The sequence below is a fragment of the Balaenoptera ricei genome, chromosome 16 (genome assembly GCF_028023285.1).
Source record: "Balaenoptera ricei isolate mBalRic1 chromosome 16, mBalRic1.hap2, whole genome shotgun sequence".
Lineage (NCBI taxonomy): Eukaryota > Metazoa > Chordata > Mammalia > Artiodactyla > Balaenopteridae > Balaenoptera > Balaenoptera ricei.
The window spans coordinates 562665-572774 of record NC_082654.1 but is presented as its reverse complement, the minus strand read 5'-3'; positions in this window follow the sequence as shown (position 1 = coordinate 572774).

Below are 10110 nucleotides of genomic sequence, written 5' to 3'. Positions count from 1 at the left end.
TGAGCTCTTCTATATCTTTGCTGATGTTCTATCTTTCAGTACAGAGAGATAGACGGGATGTTTAATTCCCCAACTGCAATTGTAGATTTGACTATTTCTCCTTTAAATTCTATCAGTATTGGTTCACGCATTTTGAAGCTCTGCTGTTTGGTACATACACATTTAAGACTGCTGTGTCTTCTTGGTGAATGGACCCTTTTATCATTATATAATAGCCCTTCCTGTCTCTCTGTCTGTAATTTCTTTGCCCTGAAGTCTATACTATCAATACTAATATAGCCACTTCTACTTCTTTTGATTAAGGTATGCATGATATAGTTTTCTTCATTCTTTTACCTTCAACCTGCCTGTATATTTGAAGTGAGCTTTTGGTAGACAACAAATGGTTGGATCATGTTTTTTAAACTGCTCTGCCAATCTCTATCTTTTATTTGGTGTATTTAGACTATTTATATTTTTAAAATTAAGATATAATTCACATACCAGAAATTCATCTTTTTATATGTATAATTCAGTGGTTTTTAGGAAATTCACAAAGTTACGTAATATCACCACTGTCTAATTCCAGACGTTTTCGTCACCCCAGAAGGAAAGCCCATGAGCAGTAACTCCTCACCCCTCCTGTTCCCCAGCCCCAGACAGCCACTCATCTACTTTGTGTCTCTATGGATTTGTCTATACTGAGCATTTCATGTAAATAGAGCAATACAAATGTGGCCTTTTGCAACTGGCACTTTTCACTTAGCCTAAGGTTCTCAGGGTTTACTCATGTTTTAGCATGAATCAGCAATGCATTCCTCTTGATGGCTGAATAACATTCCATCATTAAAGATGGCATATTTTGTTTATCCATCATCAGTTGAAGGATTCGTGCACACTTTCTTTAATTCAGAAACTTTGACCTGAAAAGAAAGGGCTTCAATCACACAGAGGCTGCTTTAGATGAATACAGATCATCAGAAAGTGAAGCTGTTCTGTGTGCTTGTCAACGTCTTCTTTAGAAACCGTGAACAGAAGCCATTTCTAAAAGCCCACATGGAGGTAAATAAAGAATGCTGTTTGTATACAGTGAAAACGAGCCTGAGACCAGAGCCTCCTTGAAAGGACGAAAGCACCAGGTGACCCCAGCATCCTGCAGTTTGGGGCACCCTGTGTCTGGCATCCTGTCCTCCCCGATCATCCTCCTCCGCCAGACCTCACCAAAGCCAGCAGGAGTGCAAGGTCACACCAGAGGGGAGGGCAACCGTGGGGGCCCCTCTCTGCGGGAAGAGACTTGGCCCAAGGGGCCTCAGTGAGTGGGGATGAGGGGACTGGGCGGTGCCTCGAGAGGTGGGGAGTGTTCGGAGGAGAGAGCAGGGGAGGGGGGCATCCTCTTTAAGGACAGAGCACTTGTGAGGATCAGCTCGTATACTGTCTGGGGAGGCCCTGGGGCCACCGGAATGGTGTTGGGATGAGGCTGCCGACAGCACTGCTTCCAGGTGGGTCTCTGACTGGTTCTCAGATCAGGGACCTGACCACGCCCCACCCCGCCCACGGCGAAGATGGGAGCGCCCTACTCCCTGAACTTACCTCTAGTCGGGAGACAAACGAATGAAGCGAATGCATCCAGAAGTGAGCAAGAGAAATCCAGGCAGTGTCCTTGAGCCGTGAGTGCCCCTGGGATGTGCTGGGAGGTGGGCAAGGCCTGACTCTGGTGGGCCAGGGCACCTCTGTGGCCAGAACGACGATCAGAGACCAACTGAGGCGCGGAGCCAGTCCCGGGTCCCAACCACGCAGGCATGTTTCCAGAGGAAACACTTAACAGTCCTTGGGTTTTAATCAATACCCAGCTTATTCAAGTTACAAATTTAAATGTCTTTCCTTAAGCCTCTAGGCTGAACTCACAAATCCTGTTATATTATTTATGGATTTATTAATATTGGTATAAAATAATAAATGTCAGTCATTTTACTCGCCATCTGATTAATTCATAAACACGATAGTTTCCCCTAAACATTTAACATCATTTACATATTCAGACAAATCTCCTCCAGCATCTGAAACTGCAACCACAGGTTTGATTGGCTGCTTCTTTCAGACCCTCAGACCCTCCGGGGCAGCCCCCCAACCTGGCGAAACCTCCCTGCACAGCGGGAAAGCTCGCACGGCAGCCCTGAGGACGGGCAGGGGTCAGCGAGCAAAGATTCCTCGGGGCGTGTGGACACAGAGCGCCTTTTGGGAAGCACACTTGGCGGGGGCAGCTCTAAAGTCGCCGCCGGCCACAGTGTAGACTCACCTCCTCAGGGCAGCTGGGGGTCACCCAGCTGAGAGTCGGGACCGCCAGCCTCCGCAGCTGCCCTGGGTGCAGTGTCACCCCCAGGGGGCCAGGGTGGGGCTCCAGCCACTCCCTGCCCCACAGGCGGCTCTTGGAGTCCCTCATCTTCCCAGAGGTGACGTGCAGGCAGGTGTAGGGCCGGAGCACGTGGCTGGAAGGGCCCCCAGCCTGCTTCTACAGCGGCCGGAGCAGGGCTCACCGTGACCCTGGGGAGGGGCCCTGGGGCGGTGGGATCCGTGCAGGGTCCGTGCTACCCAGCGTTCAGGCCCCCTGCCCGACGCAGCCTGTCCCCGGGCCCGGGGACCCCCGAGGCAGGCGTGGGGACCAGCAGCCCTCTGGTGCCCAGACTCTACTCAGCCTCATCCCCCAGGGAGAGCTTTGCTCTTTGGGCCTAGAAGTAAAACACCGTCGACAAAGCAGAGGGAAACAGGACTAAACACCAAACCCCCCTCGCAGACTCGGGAACCGGAGGGTGAGGCCCCGAGAGCTGTGGGCGTGAAGCCGCCGAGGCCAGCACACAGTGGGCGAGGGCAGCAGCCCTAGTCACAGGGGCCCCGAGAAATGTGACGCGGCTCCACCAGTTCCGGGGGTTCCTGGGGTCTCGGGGTGCAGGGGCGCCCTGACTCGCCTCCGTGTGAGGCCCTGGACAGAGCGAGTCCCCTGCCCTCGGCCCCCCCATGGCTCAAGTCGTCCCCCTCCCCAGCCACTTAATTAAAACTCCTGGTCTGGAGCCTGGTGGGTATTTGAGAACCAGACTTCCATGTTTCATGAGCTCCTCGCAGTAAAGCCGGTGTTTCCGGGAGCTCGTGCCGTGAAACCCTGCAGGATTCCCGCTTGTCCTGCGGAGCGTGGGCAACGGAGGGAGACAGTCTGTCCCCTTTGGGCCCCTGGACAGTGCCTTCGCCCTCCCTGTCCAGCCGTCCGCCCGCCCACAGTCCGAGCCCAGAGGGGGTGGGCTGCAGGTCTGGGCCTGGGGGAGGTGATGCCCCATGAACTCTACCGAGGAGGCCCGAGACCACCCTGGGGGAGGGGCTGGGCAGGGGCGCCTGGCAGGGGTCCCGGCACCTGGGGCCTCCTGCTCCCCCAGGTGTGCGCTGGCCCGGGTCTGTGGTCGCACACAGACCCCTGCACCCAGGGTCAGGGAACAGGCCGTGCGAAGATGTGCTCCCCCAGCAGCAGACCATCTTCCACTCTCGCCTCAAGCAGAGAAATAAAGGCGCTTGAACGTTTCCGTATTAAGCCTGAGCAGGTGCAGGGAGACGGAACCGTCCCTGCCCTCCAGTTGCGAAGACCTCCGTGCTGGGATGGGTAAGTGGAGGCTGCAGGGACTCACAAAGACCTCGTTTGGGAGGGAAGGGTCTGCAGCCCGAGGGGTGAGGGCCCTAGGAAGGATCTTCCGGCAGCTGCCCTGGGGACAGGGCTGTCCACCGTCCCGGACTCCTTCCCGTAGGGGGTCAGTGGGCGCAGGGCCGGGAGGGGCCTCACTGCCTCTCTCCAAAGCTCCGCTGAAGTGCCCTGGGGCGAGGTGGATGGAGGGGCCCGGTGGGCCCAGTGGGACTCCACCCGCCCGTGCGCCCTCCAGACCCGGGGGCCCTCGAACGCGCTCTGACAGAGGGGAAAGCTGTGATCGCTGAAGCCACTGCTGCCGGGGGTGGCGCAGAAACCACCAGGCCACCCGCCCTCCTTCCTCCTCTGGAAGGACGGACGGAGGACGTGGCGTTGGTCTCTCTGCAAACAGCCCGGCCCCTCTTCCTGGGGCATTTCTGGGACACCTGGGCCTTTTCCATACGCGCCGGCGGCGGGTGTGCCTTTCCCGGGGCTGGGGCCTCAGGGCAGCCTGCAGAGCTGAGCGGGTGAGCCCTGCTCAGAGGGGCCCCCAGAGACTGACCTCTCCATTCTGTGACTTCCCACCCCCACCTGAACCTGCCTTCGGGCTCCCAACCCCTCTTTGCAGTGAACCCCTTCCCAGGGTTGTCTGCCTCCGTGAAGTTCCTGGGTGAGTCAGACCCCATGAACACGAGGCTCCCCCTCCAGGGTTTCCGTGCCGGCCTACGGAGGGGCGGCGTTGGCCCCTGGGTCCCTACCCGTCCTGCTTCCCAGACCATCACTGGATCGGTCAGCATCTGCTTGGGGACAGATTTTGAGGGATTGAGGTTCTGGATCAAGGAGCACCATTTATGATTAAACATTGGGGGTCACAGTTAATTACACAGATAATGGGCCAATGCCAAGCCTTGGAGGGTGGGTGAGCAGACCAAAGACGGCTATTGGCCAGGCGTCCCGAGGAGCTTTGCCCTTTGATGTTCCAGAGCCACCTTCTGAAATCAGAAAGGATCAGAGCACGTGCGCTGATGAAGTGCCACATGCTTCTGCAGGAAGAGCTGGTCCCGGCTAATCGGGGTGGTTTGTCCAGGGGATGGATGTGTAAACATGAGGCGAGTCCCTCTGGTCCTAGGGAGACTCGACTGGGGGCCATCTGGTAAATGTCAAGTCTGGGGCGGGGGCAGGTTCCTGTCACATCTCCCGAGCCTGTTAGAACAGAGCGTTCTGTGTGTCTGTCACCACCTGCCCAGCTACATGGCCTGTCCAGGCAGAGAAACCCTGGGTGCGCGTAAGTGCACTCAGAGTGGCTTCTCCAGGCTGGACCGTGGCAGGGAAGCGGAGTGCCAGCTTCAGGATGGGCTGGTTCAGGCTGAGGAATTAGGAAGAAGAATGACAAGGGCCCTCCCAAGAGGGTGGGCTCTGATAATGGCTTCCAAGGGCACAGAGGTCTGAGCGCCTCCCAAGGCTCGTCTTAGAGATGCTGCTGGTCTGGAGGCTGCTGAGCCCCCAGCTTGCCCCCGGGCCGAGCGCGAGGGGACCGGAACCTCCCGCTCTGCCCCTGCTGTGCGCAGCTTCGGCTTCATCAAATAACCACCCGAGGCTCCGGGGCTCACCGGCCAGACGGGGGCCAGGGCTGGTGAGCAGCTCCCCCGCTTGGAGTCAGCACTTGTGGCTCCTTGGTGAGCCTCCCAGGCCGGACCCCCTAGCTGTGAAAGGCGGAGACAAACAAGGCCATTTGAGGGTTAAATGAGGAAAGAAGCCGTGTTGAGTGCTTGGCGCAGCCCGGGGACCAGGAAGCAGCGTGTCCTGCATGCACACTGGGGAGAGGGTCTGTGCCCGTTTAACGTGGCCTCTGTTGCCAGTGCCAAGCTGCACACGTGGCACGGAATGAATGATCACTGATTGCGTGCAGGGAGGGGTCAGGGAGGGGAGCAGGGGGGCGGCGGGGAGCAGAGAGGGGGTGTGGAGGGCAGGGAAGGGGCAGAGAGGGAAGAGAACGCAGACTCCAGAAGCAGGTGACACTGCTGAGATCTCAGCATAAACAGCCAGGACCTGGAGCCCTGTCAGATTCAACGTGTCAAGAGGTCGGCCCCGTGTGCTACACCGTCAGACAAGGGCCCGGGCTCTGGACGGGCTGCTCACGAAGACATTTCCAGCCCTGAGATACACTCCTGCCCCAGAAGCAGGAGCAGAGCTGGGTGTGGGGGGGCGGCCCCCCAGGGTAGCCAGCTCTGTCTGTCCCTCCCCCGGGGGGCATAGCCTACTCCTCAGCCTGCATGGGTGGATTGTAGCTGTGCTTGGAGTTTTGAAAAAAGATCCTGCCCCTCAATACTATAATAAATCACTTAAATCAATACTTAAGTCAATCACTTGAATCTCCCAACAGTATAATAAATCACCATCGTTACCACGTGGGGAATTGCATTATATTTGAGGAAGGATTGAGAAAAGTTGGTGTGTGATAGAGAATGAGACAGAATCACAAAGAATCCCCTGGAAACAGGGGTCGGTGCTGCTGCCCGTGGTGGTGACACGGTTTGGTCAAGGTCTAGGTCGAGGTCCAAGAAAGGACGGGAGGGGTTTCTGCGCCGCCCCTCAGAGTCTATTGGGATTTTATTGGTGGCTTTATCACAATCAAAATGAGAAGAGCGAGTTAGCATTCCTTAGACAAGGAAATGCCATAATTTTATAACGAGAACAAACAAATGCTTTTCGGACCTTTACACCTAAATATATCCTAGGCCCACGCCCAGGGGAGAAATGGGAGCCTCTCCCGCGTGTGGGAGGCCTGTGGCCATGGCTCAGAGCCCGTGCAAACTCGGGGCTTGGCTCCCAATTCTGTGCCACCACCATGAGGCCTGGCCCCATCCTGCGGCAGGCGTGTGGCAGGGGAGACCCTGAGCGCAGCTCAGTGCTGGCCTCTTGTCCTGGGGTGCTTCTGTAGCTTTGACTCTGAAGACCCTTAAGCTGTCCCTGGAGAGGACTCGCAGCGGACCGGGGCTGGAGGCAGCTGCTTTGTCTCCTAGGGACCCCTCCCGCCAGCCCCGAGGGCCCCTGGCAACCACGAAGGGGACATCCTTCATCCCGCACCTGCAGGACCCTCACTGCCTGTCAAATGCAAGTACCAGGACATGTGCGCACCTGTATGTGTGTGTGCATGTCTATATGTGCACGTGTGTATGTGTGTGCATGCGTGTGTACGTGTAGGGGCACCTGACCATGTGTGCACACGTGTGAGTGTACGTGTGTGTGTCTTATGTGTAAGCGTGTATGCACACACGTGTAGTTTCCTCCCCGCACCCAGGCGTTGGGTTTTGGGCCAGGGGCACTTGTTCTCTCGGGCTCATCCCCCCAGAAAGCAGAGCCGAGACAGGACGCTTGTGCTGTGAGCACAGACCCTGTGAGCCTCGGTCTCAGGACAGCGGGGTGGAGGGGGGCGCCGTGGCTGCCTGTCCCGGGGCCCCCATGAAGCCCCCTAAGTGCAGGAGGAGAGCATTTATCCGCGGGTGCTGGCTTCCATCGGGTAACTCCCCACTGCTCTGGGGTCCACAGCTCATGGCCAACAGGGAGGCCCCGGTAAGCAGCAAGAGGCCCGCGTGGGGTCAGGAGAGGTCCATCGTTCTGGGGGGCAGTGCAGGCGTCCCTGGGGGCCAGGAAGTGCAGGGAGGGCTGAGCAGGTGACCAGCAGAAGTTCTGGCACAGGGGGCCCCTCGCCTTGGCTCCCTTTGCAAAGGGGCCTCCACCTCTGGGAGGACCGGGTGCCGGCCCACCGCTGAGGGTGCTGCCAGCTGATGGTAGCCGGTGGTGGGCGGCTCTGGACGCACCCGGCTGCGGTCCCTGATCAGCGCACCTTGTTCCCACGCCCGGAACTGGAGGCAGGGAGGGCAGCTCCGGTGCCAACACCCCCTGCTCCCTGCCCAGCAGTGTGGGTCCCTGAGAAGCCAAAGAGGCCACCCTCAGAGTGCACTCTGTCCCCGCATCCTGGCCATGCCGGTCCCAGGGGAAGACTCTCAAGCCCAGAAGGAAGGTGATGCCCCTTTGTCACTTCGGGCTCCCTCCAGAGGGGCTCAGGGGCACTGACCATCACCTCCTCGTAGGCCTCAGGGCCCCTCCTCCTTCCACCATGGCCGCTCACCTCAGCCTCTTCCCTGCCAGTTCTTGAACTTTTAAGTTTCCCAAATCAAGCAACGCCCAGGTTGGCTGTCCTGCCCTGGGGACCCCAAATTCTTGGGCCACATCCTTGCAGGATGGGTTGCACTCCACCCTTACTGACCCTCCTGGCAGGCACGGCCTCTGTGCTCTAATGGGTACCGCTGGCCTCTGCTGACCTGGAGCGGGCCTGGCAGGGCCCAGCCGCCCTGGACTCGCTGGGCCTCCTGGAAATGGGGGCATCTGCACTCACCTGGTGGCCCCGGGCGATGTGCACGCCTGACCCCCCCAGGCACTGCGGCCTGCGGTCAGTCTCTGGGGAGGGGCCACTGGACGCCCACGAGGTCACCCTTCTGTCCCTCCATGATGGAAGGGAAGTGTGTGTCGCCATGGCCCTTCTCCCCGATCCCCTTGCAGCCGAATCAGGACGGGGCCGTGGCTCGCTGGGTCCCGTGGAGGCGCCTCCCTGCTTGGGGAGCAGAGAAGCAGCAGGGCCCAGAGGATGTTGTAAGCTGGCGCTTCTGGTCCATAGCCGAGGTGCGGACACAGAGCCGGAGGACTTGCTCCCTGATTCCACAACTCACTAGAAAGCTGCAGGAATCAAGACTGTTCACAAAAGAGGCGACACGTGTGTCAACAGAACAGAATAGAACAGAGAGGCCAGAAATAGACCCGCGTGATATAGTCACTGATTCTGACAAAGAAGGACAGTCAATTCGGTAAAGGAAGGACAAGCTTTCCAACAGCTGGTGCTGGGACCACCGGACACGCAAAGAATAAACTCAAAACTCACTCAGAAATGCAAAACTGTAAAACTCCTAGCAGACAACATAAAGGAAAATCTATATGACCTGGGGTTTGGTGATGAGGTTTCAGATACAACAGCAAAAGCAAGATCCAAAAATTCCTGCGTCTGTGAAAGACACTGTTAGGAGAAGGAAAATACAAGCCGCTGAATGGGAGGAAATATTTCAAAGCCACATCTGATCAAGGATTCAGATCCAGAATATACACACAACTTTTAAAACTCAAAAATAAGAAAACAAACGACACCATTTACAACTGGGATAAAGATCTGAACAGACCTCTCCAAACAAGATATATGGGTGGCAGATAAGCACATGAAAAGATGCTCCACACCATGTGATACTAGAGAAATGCAAATTAAAACAACAAGATCCCTCTGCACACCTATCAGAGTGGCTCAGATCGAAACCTGCCAACACCAATGTCCTGAGAGTGTAACCGAAAGTGGGGGTCCAAGCTGCTCGCTGCTCAAAAGCCAATAAAGAGGCCATTTGGTAGAAAGGAGAGTCTGCTTTATTTTGGATGCCAGCAACCAGGGGGAAGGGCGGACACCTGTCCAAAGGCCGACTCCCCGCACTGACAATCAGTGGAGAAGAGCTTTTATAGCTGGAGGGAAGGGGCTACGTGCAGAAACAGCACAGTCGGCTCTGACAGTCATCTTGAAATTGGTCATTGGTGGTCTGACCAGCGTCATAATGATTGTTTTAAGTACAGTTCATCTTCAGTTCCAGGGTCGGTTTGCTCCCATTTCCTTGAGGCCAGTTCTCGGAACTGTGGCGGCTTATGTCATGGCTACAACCTGGTCATCATGGAGTTAACTTCTTCCACCCGGCAGGGGTTTCAGTATCAACAAGACAGCTCACTGGATATGGCTCAGAATATGATCTATAGCCCTTGAGGAGGAACTAAAGGTCCTTGACTTTGCTTAATGACTAAACTATTATTACTTTGTGCTGTTTGAGTGCTTTCCTTTGCTTCTGCATTTTCTCACTTCTCTGATTAAACTTATTCTTTGGCTAAAATTTTTCCACAGGCAAAAGGCAGGTGGAGGATGGTGGGGGGGTAGGACCCTAGGGTCCTGCTCGTTTCGAGTCAGGGCAACAGGAATCAGCATTCCTGGTGGGAGCACAAGTGGTGCAGCTGCTGTGGAAGACAGCCTGGAAGCTTCTTTATAAATCTAAACGCAGTGTTACTGTATCATCTAGCAATTACTCTCCTAGGTATTTATCCAACTGATTTAAATGCTTTTGTCCACACAAAAACCTGCACATGAGTAAAAAGGTGTAACCAAGCAAGACCTGGGGGCCCTTCCCGGGGCAGAACCTCCTCCCCTCATGTCCTCCACCTGCCTCTTGTCTGTAGAAAACTCTAGTCTCCCAGGCTTCCCCGAGTTCCAAAGAATAAATTTAATCAGAGGAGTGAGAAAATGCAGAAACAAAGGAAAGCAATCAAGCAAGACAAAATAATAACAGTTCAGCCATAAAAGAAAGTCAAGGAACTTTAGTTGGTGATGTTGA